Source organism: Pelecanus crispus, chromosome 12 (genome assembly GCF_030463565.1).
Source record: "Pelecanus crispus isolate bPelCri1 chromosome 12, bPelCri1.pri, whole genome shotgun sequence".
NCBI classification, from domain to species: domain Eukaryota; kingdom Metazoa; phylum Chordata; class Aves; order Pelecaniformes; family Pelecanidae; genus Pelecanus; species Pelecanus crispus.
This window is the reverse complement of record NC_134654.1, coordinates 10,987,570-11,002,469: the sequence shown is the minus strand read 5'-3', so window position 1 is coordinate 11,002,469 and position 14,900 is coordinate 10,987,570.

The following is a 14,900-nucleotide window of genomic DNA, read 5'->3' as shown; positions in this document are numbered from 1 at the left end:
AAGTAGCATCAGAAATATTGATAACTCAGACAAATCACTTCTATGGACCTTCTTTGATTACATTATCTGTTCTTTCTCCCTTACAAAGCACTGCTATCACGCAAGCATAATAAAACAAGAATATATAAATGGAAGGAATTAAGAGTCATCCTATTGGGACCAATTTAATCTTTCCTTCATTTAAGAGGAGAACATAGCTCCCTTATCTAATGTACATAAAATTGCTCTTTATTCCCCAGGTTTACATATAGATGACAGATCTATATAAATATGGATCTGCTCCTTTTCCCCATTCTGTCGTGAGAAGAGCCACCTTCCACCACATCTACTCTCTGCTCTGGATGCTTGAAGGAGAGTCTCCCTCCTGCCCTATGTTCTTACTGTGAATGGAGAGGATGAGGATATGGCAGCATCCTTTGGAGGCTACAAGCTTCAGCAGCTGATGTTTGAAGCAAAAAAGCAGTGAGTGCAGTCACAGATAGCTCTTGCCTAGAGGCAGCTAGTGTTGAAGGGAATAGGTTAGCTAGTCTGCAGCCTGGGACTGAAACCCAGCCAAAACACACCCACCCAAGAGCTCTCCACTCCCATCCGTCTTTGCTAGGTTTCCTTTTAGGGAGTTTCAGAGTGAGCCCGCAGAGGTTGCTGTGCGGTACAAGGCAGGCAGGAAACCACAAAGTCTCCTGTGAACTGTCATGTTCAGGCCACTCAGAGTGAAGTGGAAACACAGAGTTTTACTGTGAAGTTACCAAAAGCAACGATTTGCCCATGCCGGGATGGGATTCCTGCTGAGCTGCCACGCAGGTGAGAGCAGCCGCAGACCTCTCCCCTGGGAAGGGGTGAACCACGATCCCAAGAGCACTGGGAGGTTTAGAGCAACCACCAAAAGCCACTTCAGTCTTCACAGGATCAGGTTTTTAAGTTAAAACTCAAAGTTATCCCCGGAAAGCAGACTTTCCCACACCCAAATATATAAACTGAAATTGAAATGCGGATCTCAGGCAAGTGCAGTGTCCCTGCCAAACTTTTCACTGGTCCCATTACCGCTACTGAATAGGACCCTGAGTCACTGCGAGTTCACATCCTTGCCCATATGAAATCATGTCCTTTTCCATCGGATGCATTCAGAAATGTGCACATATTTTCTCTTTTCCTCACCTCTGAGCTGGGAAAAAAGAGGTATTTGTGAATCAGTCATTGCTTTCTAACATGCTGAAAGCATCAGAGGACTCCTTGCTCTTTCAAATGTACTATCAAAAGTGCAATTTCAGAGTGTTTCTCTCTCCTAATATCCAGTGGCTTTTTAAAAAGCAACTAACAGCAGTGCTGGAATGGCTAATGCCTAATTAGCTAATGGGTAATGATGCTCCTGTGAACAAGGCTGACATTTCACTCTATAATTATCATCTAGCTTGATATCACGTCCTGCAGTGGGCAGTTGTAGATGCCTTGGGACAAGGCTAAGGAACAGGCAGGCCTGTAGCAATGCTCCCACACTGCCCTCTCAGCCACCTACATGAGCCAGGCGTGCCAGCAAAGCCGCGGCTGCTGCTGCCATACCCGACCTGAGTAGCATGGAAAGCCAACCACGGCTTCTGCATGTCTGGCTTTCCCTAGACATATCCTCATTTTCCACTCCCAAATTTATATGTCTGAGATGCAAAAGAGGAATTTAGTAAATTTGCTGGGACTTCCAGCTGCCCGGCAGCCTGCAAGTAGCCTTTGCACTGGTCCACAGGTCTGTGTCTCCATCCAGGACGCAATGGAGGAGCTGAAGAAGCCACCTTCTGCCTTGCTGGGACTCATCATGAAGCCTTGAGGAGTAACCACTTGGTGTAACCCCCTGAGCCTGAAGTCTCATATGCTGTATTAGCCCTAAAAAAGGCAAGCTGATCTCTTTGAGAATATTTGGGGTCCAGCAAACTGTTAGGAAAGATCTGCACATACTACATTTTAGTCTGCAGATCACTGTGACTTCTTTTTTCTTTTACTCTGGTAAATAACAGGAGCAATGCAATTTTGTTTCTCAGGTGACCAAAGAATGACCACCAAACCGTAGGCTTCAGGGGGATTTCATTCCAGTGTGTATAAGTGCAAAATCAACCCCTCTGGAGTCACTGCTTTGCCTTTCCCCAGCCACTGCCCTACCCACTACACCAGGACACCCTCTCCAAAGACAAGCCTTCAGTCATAGGATCCACTTCAAATCTTCATGGCCAACTGCAACTCTTAGAAAAAAAATAATAGTCACTATCTGTAAGAAAAAACACTGCTGGAAGATTTCACCTAGTTTTCTGGAGTTTTAGGGATGCCACCAGCCTCATGCTCCTGCAGCGCAGGGCAGCTGTCAGGGAACTGCCCTGGAGCACTGAGCCTGCACCTGGGCTCCTCGCATGGACAGAGCACTGGAGGATCCCTGGGCAGTCTGGTAGATCTTTCTCCTACAAATCACCAAATCTGTAGTTTCATTGCACTGCAGGTTTGATTTTTCAGACCTGCCAAGTGCTCCCAGGTAAAGAAACTTGCTGGAGCTGAGCATTTCCAAGCGCAGAAAAGAGACGCTTACAAGCCGTGACACTGAAACAGAGATGCTAGTGCGCTGCGACAACCTGTTCCAGCCCTTCCTTCGACAGATCCTTGACAACAGGACACAACACACACCCTGCACACGTTTGCTTTTCCACTTCCATGTTTGTGCATGTGGGGAGACGTGTGAGCACTGGCAAAGCTGTGTCGTGTCAGAGGCCAGCAAGTATGCATGAAAACAGGAGCTCACACAATACGGCACTTGATCAGCAGATTAAAATAATAATAGTAATAAAAAATCACACTATTAATAAACAGAAGGAGCACATAGAGCCCTGGGAGACACATTAGCTGTTTGAAAAGGCAGATATTTCTGTCCCTCCCTCCCAGTATAATCAACATTTATTTATTTCTTTATTTAGCTCAACGCTCGCCCTTTCAGGATAAGATGAAAGTGTCAAGATGACCCTCTTCTTATCGTGCCCTGCATGAGGGAAAGCTTTGAAGATATAATATGCAGAAACACTGGGCTCTCTGGTGACTTCTCCAGATTTAATTAGCCCGACCTTCTGCACAGATCCTGCCTCCCCCTCCAGACAGCCCTTCTCCCCCACTCCCCAGCCACAGACAACCTTCTGGACTCGTCGGCAAAATAGCAGCTGCTCAAGCCCTCCGTTTAATTCGGAGCTTGGCTCTCCAAGACGAGCTAAAAAAAAAAAATGCCACCCCAAAGATGGAGCTGCTTTTAGCATTATACACAAGCTGCAACTGCCAAGGAAAGTTTATCTTGGAGCCAATGTGAGCTCTGTTGCTCCAAGTTAAATATTTCCATTTAAAAAGTAGAATGAACTATACTGTGGGACTTCCAATTGCTTCCTGAAATATTGAGAAGGAATATCTTTAAACATTAATATTTTGTTATAGTGCTGAAGTCTTTCTAAAGGAGGGTTATTTTTTAGAGCCGTGTATTTTTCTCTGCATAATTGGAGCCTCTGATGTGTGCCGATACCCTCCCTTTCCAAAAGTCACTGCAACATAGTGACCCTCCTTCCAAAGTAATCAATAAAAATCCTTCATTTTTGTCTTCACTGTTATTCTTGCTGGTAGGAGGCACATGCAGAGGACACCTGTGTAACCCCTTGCAGTAAGTGCACCATCATGTGCCGCATCCTCAATGAGCCCAAAAGCTGAGGGCTGCTGAAAGCCAGAGCCATGTCCCTCTGCTCATTTTGCTGTGTCCGCATCCACTGACACAACTGTTGTGCCAAGATGGGCATGGAGCTGTTCCCACGGCCCATCCCAGACGGACCGGCAGCGGGAGCTTCCAGCTAACCAGGTCCTCTGCATCCCTCAGCACCGGCTGGCAGCATGGGGCTGTGCTGAACAGGGCACCAGCCTGCACGGGCACTGCATCCCCAGCCCCAGCTCCCATCCCGGCAGAGTTTAAGTGCATTACGATGGGAGTAGGACAACTCCCGAACCCTCTGCTCTGAGCTTTGCTCCACCACAGGCCCATCCATTCTCCCTGGTGCCAGGGAAGCAGCTATTGAAACGGCAGATCAAGAGAGCAGATTTAATGCTGCTTTCATGGTAGGGAAGGGGAAAAAAAGAAAAAGAGAGATAAAAATGATGTTGCTTCCAGGCCATTTACATGTTCATTTCTCAAGAGAATGTGACACTTTATCCTTTTTCTCAAATTAACTTTTGTGTCACATGTGGAATAAAAAGAGACGCTAGACGGGAACTGAAACATAGTGAAATAAAAGACTGCGAGCCTGCATGCACGGACCATATGTTTGTGATCTATAGGAGCCAGGGGAGGGATGGGGGAGTGGAGCCCTGCTATGTCAACCATTGTTCAGCAGCTTGGTATGTTGGCTTAATCTTACAAGGTCTCCCAGAGGTCCTTTTTTCCAGATTTTTTTCTCACCCCCCCCCCCCCCCCCCCCCCCCCTTCAGGGCAAACAAAGTGCTTTCCTGAGCAGGCAGTTTGAGCTGCTTAACCGTTCGCGTGCTAGTTGGGAGAGTCCCTGAGGATGAAGGGCAGGCCCTCAGCTGGGACGGCCAGCTCGGGGACGTCAAAGGCAGCCCCAGCATACATGTCTGGTGGCACGAGCTGGTCCTTGCCTGCAGGGCTGGCACAGATTTGCACAGACATGTGGAAGTAGCTATGCAAAATGTAGAAGAAAAAAACTGAAAAAGGATTACAGAAAAGAGGGGGGGTTTATGATGCAATAAGCAGGCTGACATTGTGTGACACTTGGCCAACATCATAGCTGAGCTTAAGCTCTGATTTTGCACCAACAGCATCCACGGTGCCCCGCTAAGCCATAGGACCCATCAGTTGTGTCCTTGGCCAACTATGTGGCCTTCCCATACCTTTTTGAAGCACCCCATGGGCATTACCCTTTAGCTAGCAGGACATCCTGGTCCCAAATCTGCTTTCTAAAGTGTAATTGCAAAATGAACCAAGTCCTGCATGACTGACCCGCAGTTCCAGTATTGCTGCAGTGGGTAGCCAAAGCCCAGCCTGGCCAGTGGAGGCACAGGCTGGAGCACAAGACAGTCAGCAAGCAAGTCCTTAACCCAGAGAGTCCCTGGCATAAGGAGGATATATTTAGTGTTAATTAGTTGTGTAACTTTTGCCTTCCTGACTTTCATCTCTTTGCTTTGTTTTACAGTTTTAAGTGGTTTAAAACTGGTTTTGCTGTGACCAGTGTTCCTGTAATTCTTAGGCATGTGGTGAAGCAGAGGTACCAGCATCCCCAAAGCAGAGGTGGGATGTGGGAGCAATGCTTCCTGGCATGCTGCTCTTCAAGGCTGTTTGTATAGGTGTTTTAGACACCAGACAGATTTTTCTTTCACCCACACATATTAAACTAGCTAGTATATTAAAGACTTAGTTACAAGCTCACATTGAGAAGACACTGAAGAGCTGAATGCTCTTTTCTGGCTGGTTGTGGGGAGTTTCACCCAGAGATTTTTCCTTTAGGGAACATCAAGAGTCAAAAATCATAACATGAGAGACTGCACAAGTTGACATTAACTATTTCTCCTGCAAGAAAGACTCCACTTTTAAGTCCTTTCAGATGCTGAAGAAGGTGCCTGGATTTTCTTCAGACTTCACCAAAATTTGGCCAAGTGTCACAAGGGGGGTCCCAGGGGAGCATGCTCCCTGGCATCCTGAGAGAGAGGAGCCATCAGCTCCTCGCCAGCCTCTCACCTGGGCATCAGACATCATTTACAAGCAGTATTCCCCCCCCCTGAAGAGGGCTGGAGGGGCTCTGGATGCAGGACCACAGCACAGCCATCCCTGATAGCACAGCCATCCCACTCCAGTTCCACTAACCTGGGGACCTCCATCCTGGGAGGAAAGCTCAAGTCAGCTTTTACAGCCCACTTTGCTCCTGTGTGCCCAGGGACTGCTCACAGTGCTGCTTTCCCTGCCGCTGGCTCCCTTGATTTTCCATCTCTCTCCCTGTGCTGCTTGGGGCCAGGTCTGCCCAAACAGCAATGTAACCTTTACACCCACTCCTGCCAAATGGGCTGTGACCCTCTCCCCGGGACGGTGTCTGTGCTGACCTGTGAGCACCAGGAACAGGGCTGGGGACAGTGGGACACCCAGGCAGATGGAAAAAGTCAGTGCTAGTGTGCTAGAAGGCACATAGTACAGGTAGAACTGACTTCATTCCAATTCAGAGTGCATAATCAATGATGTTACACAGGCTTTTTGTTAAGAAGGATGAGAGTGCTGGACATTTTGGGTGCCTCCTCTTCTTCCCTCACACCACCTGTCCCCAAGGTTTTGGTTTGGATAAAGGGTTAAATCCTCATTTCCAACAGACACTTTCACATCTGGAGTTAGGGGAGCCCTAGGGTGGTGAACAACTCCTGATGCAGCCCCAGCCGGGTCAGCAGGAGCCTTTTCATCATCTCCCACAGCCTTGGGCTGTTAGGAGCAGTTTCTCTGCTAAAGGTAACAGAGGTCAAAAATCACTAGACTTTGGGTGTAGGTGAGGAGGATCAGAAATTTGTCTCTTAATTGCAGTTACCTGCAGCTTAAAAATCAAAGAATGATTTGTTGGGGGTTGAAGGGAGATGGGGAAGAGAGAGAGCAGAACAAGAGACCATTTCCCTGTGAGATTTGGCTCCTGGCTAGCTTAAGCACTGAGCTCCACAGCTGTGCTATGGGGAAGTGCAGCTGGCTTCTCTGGGTTGCATACTTTTTGGGTTTGGGGTTTTTTGGAGTTTTTTAATTATTATTATTATTGTTATTACCTCACATGCTAGTGCCCTCAGAAACCAAAATTCACTATCCTGCCTTCACGTTTCCCTTCCGCAACAGCAGAGAAAGGGTGTTACACTTCACACCTCCAGCTTCACTTAAAGCTTCATGAACTATAATACCCACTTCAACTACATTATCATTCTCATATCTGTTCAAGATGGCTCTGAAAATGCATAAGGCCTGAGACAGCAGAAGCCTATCTGTCTCTCAGGCATCCCCATTCCTTGCTGAATGCAATACCCTGGCTGTGTTTAAGATACCACATATATATGTTTTAGGGACCTTCTAAGGTCCATCCAGCCCCAAAACATGTGGACTGGACACCAGTCACTGTAGCCTGGTGCTGAACAGCCCCAGTGCAGGAAACCTGTGCTGGAGGTGACAAACCTCAAGCTGCTGTTGGTTGACACACAGGGCAGGACACCCTCAGGCAAAACAGGGAGCTGGGAATAATTTTGGCTGTCCAGAATTGCAATTAAACCTCAAGGGCCAGAAGTATTTAAGTACTTTGGTTCAGGGCTTTGTGGTTTCTGGGTGTGCAGCTGAAGGGACCTGAGAAGCATTGACATTTCAGTGGTGCACCCAAGGAGTGAAAGGGATGTCTGGGCTCCTTCAGAGAGATCCACATCACTCCAGCAGTGGGATTTATTTCATTTTGAGTATTCATAGCATATTTAGCTGGATCAGAGTTTGCCATAAGTGCTTGGAGGAGACTGGGTATTCCCAGGACATGATCCCCCCTACCTAACATGGACACATCACATTGGACGAGAAGACTCACATCCCGCACTGCCTGTTCCTCCCCAGTGCTACAGGGGGTGCAGGACAGCCCTGGCAGAGGATCCCACTCCACAGGGTCTCTGCCAACCTCAGTCCTAGCCTTTGGCCCACCAGCAAAATGTACAAGCAAAATAGTATTACTTGCAGTATTCAAGCTGAAGAAGTTTGAGGAGAATTTCCATTTTTGAAGAAGAAAATATACCTGCCACATCAATAGCATTTTTTAGTTTGACATTTCAACTCTTTTTTGCAAAAGCTTGAAAGAAAGGAGCCCAGAGAAAAACAAAAGCTCTCCTCCCCTGCTTCCAGTAAAATTAAAATGGACAAGCCTTGCCTTTCCCACCAGCTGCAGTATATAGGTCAAGTCACGTCTGTGCTCTCTGGGACAGGGTTTACAGTGCAGAAAATTGGACAGGTTAACAGGCAAGTCTCCCAGTGCCCCTGCTTGGGCCATCCACCCATTCAGGAGAGGACACAGGAAAGGCTGTGTCTTTGCACCCAGCACTGATGAGCTGCCCAAACTCGGGACCTGCACTGCTTCAATCACACTGGTCTGGGAAACAGCCCAAATCCTACCCCAAGGAAATCACAGCTTTTCTGGTGAAAAGGAGCCCCCAAGTATTTTCTCCAGATCAAATTCAACTCCTAATCAAAGACAGCTACAAGGGTAAACTCTGAGTTTAAACCAGACCTTAAAGCCACAAAACACTTTTCAGCTGGACGGCATCCTAAGAGTGGAAAGTGTTAGAGAAGCTGGGGAACAGATGGCTGCGCTGGCTGTGGTTTGTGTCTGCCCCACACCGATGTGTTCCCACCCCACCCATGTGGGGCAGAGGGCTTTTTGCAACTTCACCTGCTAAAAATATCCAAGGCTGGAAGTTAAAAGAAATTAAATATTTAGCAGTTGCATAAAGGCACCTTGGGATGAAAGCATTATGGATATAAAACTGTCACCTTATCCCTTCATCATCATATTTTTTTATGTAGCAGACATGTGTCTTGTTGGCAAGGCAACTTCTCTGTTTTAAACCAGCCTCATAAATCTCATTAGATGCCTTTTTTGAAGCCATCAGTGCAAAAAACCAGGAACAGGCACCCACTGGACACCACGCCAGGTCCCTTAGGACTCTTCTTGCCACAGGTCTCAACAGGAGCTTGTTGGATGCTTCTCATCGAGACATTTCATGATGCCTCCTGAGATACCTACAGCAGGACCAACACGCACACCTTGCTTCACTAGAAGGGCTGCAGCTGATTTTAAACGTGCATTGGGTTGCATCCAGAGTTTCCTTCCCCACTATAAACACAACAAAACAAACCCATTCACCAGCTTGTGGCCAGCAAGAGCTCTACATCAGCAAACTCATCTGGGCTTAACTCCAGTTTGTGTAGCCTAGGTGGATGAACAGGAGATGTATTTTGCAAAAACATTGAAGTTTAGACTAGCTTTTTGATGTGCAATGGCAATGGCAGCTTTTCTGGATGTGCTACCACCAGAAGCTCCCTCCACTGAGAAAGCAGGATGGGCTGACGCCTGGACATCGAGGGGTGAGGGTTTTGATTGAGGTGCTTTGGTTACCTCTAGGCAGACTTAAATCAAACACAATTGGTTTTCTTGAAGGAGAGCAGAGCTGTGGAAAACACACAGTCAGGATTTTTTTTTTTTTTAATGCACAATGTTGTATTTCTGGGGAATCTTTAATTCAAACTGATTAAATAATGATCCCCTATAGTGATCTACCCTTTTGAATACCCACTCCAGGAGTAATTCAGCATGCTGGCTGCACAACAGGCTCGCTGCACATCTCACATGAGCTTGCAGGACTTTGACATACTCTCATAGTGGCAAAGCCTCCCTCTTCAATAGCACGACCAATTTAATTTAGTGGTGGCTTTGCACTCCTATCTACACTTTCCTTTTTTAAGCATGCTGCCTCCATGACGTTTGGTGGCATCTGGCCCACAGCTGCTTCTCAGGGGGTCCCATCAACCTCTGGGGAGCAGGGATATACCTCATTGTCCCGCACAGTGGCCACCCAGCTCTGGCAGCAGAGTCCATGGGAGCTGCTCTCACCCTTATCTGAGTGCTGGGAGGGAGGGATGTGGGCAGGGAATGGATGGAGGGGGGGATGGATGGAGGCCACACTGCACCCAGCAGGCAGCCCGTCACAGTTCTGCCTGCCCGCATGCGTGCGCATGTGTTGTTTTACAGATGGCTGCCCCCCCAGATCAACACAACCTGCTGAGCCTCTTCAGAGCTAAGAACGGCATCTTCACACCAAATGCAGGTTTGCCAGGGATCTGAAAGGGAGCTTGGGTGCCTCTCCCTGGAGCTTGCTGGTCACACATTGATGAAAATGGTCAGAAATAAGGATTCTGGGGGCAAGGGAGGGGAGCGTCTGTTTGAATGGAAACACTCTCTCCATCCCTGGCTCCGCTGGGAGAGGGCATTTCCGTTGATGAGAGAGGCAGTGTTTCCAAGAGGCAAAGGAGACACAGCTCCATATGGACCCAACATACCGGGTTTGCTCTGCAGGGCAGCTCCACCAGTGCTCTGCCACCTTCTTCCCCACTTACCACACACCAGCCACCAAGGCAAAAGGAGGCAACTTGAGCATTAAAGAGAGGAAAACGTGCTGCCATACTTCGGTTCCTGGTCTCTCCAAAGCTCCTGGGCAGACAGAGGGCAGGGATGCACTTGGTAGCACTCTCAGCACTGAGGTTTCCCGTGCCCATCACAAATCTTCCTGCAGAGGCATCAGCAGGGCTGAAGGACCATGATTTCTCTTTACTGGTGAAAGCATTTTTTCCAGACCATGATTGATAATGATGCCAAGCTTGATTCATAAGGTATGTTTATGTATTTGTGCCCAGGGTCTCATTTGGGATGCACAGTGTCCCTTCCCTCACTGACAGCACACATCAGGGACATGTGTGTCTGATGCCAGTGGGTTTAGGAAGCATGTGCAGGACCTGCCTGTCAGCAGAGCTCCTGAAAGGAGTTTTTTTGGAGGCCATTTATTCAGTTAAACTGAATCCAGCTTCCTCCCAGCCAGCAGCAGTCCCGTCCCCTCCCCTGCAAAGGGCTTTCTGGAAGCTGCCCTCTCCAGGTCTCCAGCGCTGCAGGATTTAGCAGGTCCTGGGAGGCCAGGAACACTTCTGGGGACACCCTCTGGGAGACACCAGTGGGTTCACTGGTTTTCTCACCAATTTCACATGCTTGGGAGTGAGGTCCATTATTTTCCCCCACTGACACAGGCAGGACATGGCTCTTGGGATTGGAGGAGCCCGTTTGCATACTCAAGGTCCTGCAGTAGCGATACCCCACTGCAGCCGAAGCCTTGCACAGCGGTACAGAAATGATCAAATCAAGATGTTTCTGCACAGGCAGCCCCCAGGATTCAGGCAGGCATCCTGCTGAAAACCTTTTGCATGCCGAAACCCCAACTCCCTCTCCCCCAGTTTTCCTGTGCTTCAGCCCAAGAGCATCCCTTGCTGCTTTATTTATGCTGTGAATAAAAATACCTGGCAGTGCTTGTCAGTGGATATCCACATTTCCATCAGTAACAGTGTACCTCTGCCCAATTAGTGCCACACTACTGGCATGCAGAAAGGAAACAACTCCCAAGCACTGGCCCCCATGGCCACAAAAGGCGGTTCAGCATGGCCCATGGCTACATAATGCATCACACCTTGCCTGCTTCTTACTGTCTTAGGTTAGCTGAACCCAATGAATATTTCAATAGCTTCTGCCAGCCCAAGATACTATTAATTTTGGAGTCCCTATAATCCAATTCCTTTTCCTCCAAGTGGGTGGTGATTATTAATTTCACAAGCTATGCTTCCATCAGCTCCTTCCTAGTCCCTTGTGGCTAAGGAATATTAATCCACATTCATACTGTCATTCAGCTGCCCAGGAGACTCTGGTGTGAATAGTATTATTATTAATACCACCCCTTCACATGTGGTTAAAGTAACTTAAATGCACACAGGCGGGTTGCAAAGGTCATTTGCAGAATAGCACCTCAACGCTTATGCTCAGAGAAAAAAAATGGGGTCCAGGCAATGCCTTTTGTGGAGGTTTCTCCAAGTCCTGGACCTGCTGATGCTGGTCCTGCCTTGCCAGCGCACAGGGGGACAGTCCCCTGAGAAGGTCTGTGAGGAGGAGATCAACTGCAGTGTTGTTCCCAGACATCCCCGGCAGCCAGCAAGGAGCAAATACTTTTGTCCTTTTGGGGAAATCAGGGGCGGGAGGCGGTGGGGTGTTGGGAAAATCCAAACATCATCTCTCTACTTAAATAAATAAACTGCTCCGATGCTCTGGAATGTAATCACTTTTGACACCTCAACCTTATTATCAAATTTGCTTGAAATTAAGCAATTCATTTGAGTTCTGCTGGAAAGACAGAGAATGTAAGAAAGCAGCTGTTGCATTTCTTTGCAGAGCAAGAAAGCCTTTCCCTGTCAGCCAGGTTTACTCAGGCAGGTGATACACATTTCAATCAAATATCTTATGGAGGGATTTGACAACACATCAAGGACTTCTTCAACATGGGGCACTAAATGGCAGAAAGATAAATAGAAAAAAAGAAAGCCAAGAAATGCAGCATTAAATAATAAATAGCTGTAGAGAGCTCCTGTTCACTAACAAGGGTCAGGGCATCCACTGACTGACAAAGAAAGGAAGGGGCAAGGAGTGAGGCAGTGCAAAAGGAACCTCGAATCCCAGGCTAAATATGTGGAATATCCACATCTCTGCTGGAAACCAGAGCTCAGACGCCCCTGACTGCCGGGCACTGGCAGGGCTGACCGGGGGGCTTCTTTGGAGCAGAGCATCTCCACATACACAAACACTCCCTAATCACCCAGTTCCCCTCTCTCAGCCAACACCTTATGTGGTCTTTCACACTGAAATAAACACAAGTGCAAGTGAGAGCCTGCCTCGAACCCTAGCTTTTCTTATTCGCACAGAGGTTGTCATACAAGTCATGGTGGGAAGAGGCCCCTTTTCAAGACGATGAAGTCCACGGCATCTGAAACCAGAGCACGTTTTCGTTTTGTTACTTAGCACTTTTGGCAGCCGAGATAGGCTGGAGACTTCACAGATGTAACTGCTTTCCCAGTTTTTCCTCCTAGAAGAATGTAGCCTTCCCAAATTGTCAGCACTCCGGCCGGCACAGCCCCAGCAAATGCACCAATGCAATTATAAAAGCAGAGGACGGAAAGATTACTCCCTCCCAGACCTTGCCCTGAAAGGTCGCAGACAAGGAGTCAAATCCCAGACCTGCTGAGTCCCACTTTGGGTGGCAAACTCTTGGTTTTCCAGATGTCACACAGCCTGGGCTGCCAGATGTCCCAAAATCCTGACCCCACAGCCCCTGTGCACACAGAGCGACTTGGCGTCACGCAGGGACCCAGCTGGGATGCATCAGCCTTGCGGCGCAGATGCAGGCAGCCCCCAGAGCTGGCTGCTTTTTGTGCAGCGAGTTGTAGAAGTCAAGGGATGAAATCCCTGCCTGCAGCAGGGGAGCTCGCTGAACTTGAGCACATTAGAGAGGTTTGGCACAATTTGGAGACCATGAATGGCGTGGTGTGAACAGCAGAAGCTGTCTAACGTGCAGGGATTTTATAGGAGGGAAGGAGAGATTTCAGCCCCTCATTTACCCTCCCAAAGAAGAAACAAACAACTCAAGGCTCTTGCTGTTGTAAGTAGCCTCCTGGTAGACATTCACTGAAAAACATCCCCTTTCTCACTTTTCCTACCAACACAGTGAACTCGGAGCTTCTGGTCTGTTTTTCCCTCCATCCCTTCCTGCAGACCCCAGGCAATCAACAACTAATTAACTCTGCCCTGGTCTGAAACCTTTCCTTGATTTGTGTTAAAGGTCCCATCACCTGAACACAGGAGGTTTTACCATGAGCCAGTGTAGCTGACCCAATGGAGCTGGAGTCAAACAGCTGCCTCTCCAGCAGAAAAGCTCTGCAATATGGTTTAACATGGCACAAAGGTTTAACACCCACTTTCAGTTGGCATTACCTGCTCGCCAAGCAGGACGAGCTTTGGCTCTGTGGCCTCAAGTCCTAGCCCTTAGGTAACCTGGACCCTGCTTGCACCCCTAAGCATTTCCACAGCATCCTAACCCAACACTAATGCTAAGCCAGGCAATGGTCTCATTAACCTAAGTGAGATTTTTGTAGGGGCTCCCCGGAAGATGTGCTTCATTGAAACCACTACAAGGTTTCCAGACCTTCTCCAGAGGTCTGGAGAAGTGCTGTGTCCTGGCCTTCCACCTCAAAGGAGCATCTGAACTCTGCACTGCTCATTCACACTTTGAGCTATGCAAGACACGCTTTCCCCCCATACGGTTATTTTGACAAATGGAGCTAATCTGCATTAGTATATTGCTGATATTAGTGTTTTGCATACAATGCCCTGCTCTAAATGAGCTTAATTACAATTCATGCATGTTGCAGATTAATGGTAGGTGAAAAAAGGAAAACTATTAATTTTTATATCTGTGCTGCCATACAGCAATGAGCAGACTCTTCCACTGCAGCCCTACCAGAACAATCTTCTCCCCTGCAACTGCTACTGCAAACACGGGAATGTAGCAGGGCACTGTGAGACGGGCTGCTGTGTCTCTCAGTGAGTACTCTAACCAATTACATGTATGTAAGGACATTGCAAATTCTTTACAGCTCCAGTAAATTTTCCATGCAGCAGGAGGAAGAAGTCAATGCACTGACAATAGTGCCTCAAACCTTTCAGTGCTTCTCAGCACTGTGCCAGCACGAGCTTGGAGCAGCACTTGCTCTGAGGTTTCCTATAGCAGCTCTCACCTCCTTCTCCAGGCATTGGGATGGAGCCGTGAGCTGGAGGTCACCTCAGGGCAGCAGGTTCAGGGTCTGCACATCTTGTGCACGGCATATATTTTATGAACAATAGCGGGGCCAAGTGAGGGGGTAAATTTTATGTCTCCCCTTAAACCATAATTTTCCTGGTGAGTTCAGTAGAAACACAGCTGAGCACCAGGAGCTCTTTTTTTTTTTTTCCCCTGCACACAAGCAACACCTGAGGGACAGAGATGGTTTTGAGACGCGATTTAGAGCCTAAAATTAATTTTTTAAAAATGATACAGGCATTTAGGAATGAAAATCATATTGAGCCTCATTTGCATTTAGGCTCTTGTATATATAAGTAACATCTCAGTAACATTTGAAGCTGATTCTGATGCTCATTATGGGATGGAGTGGGCAAATGGAGAGCCCATGATGTCTAGAAATCCTACTGGGGAACAAGGGGAAACAA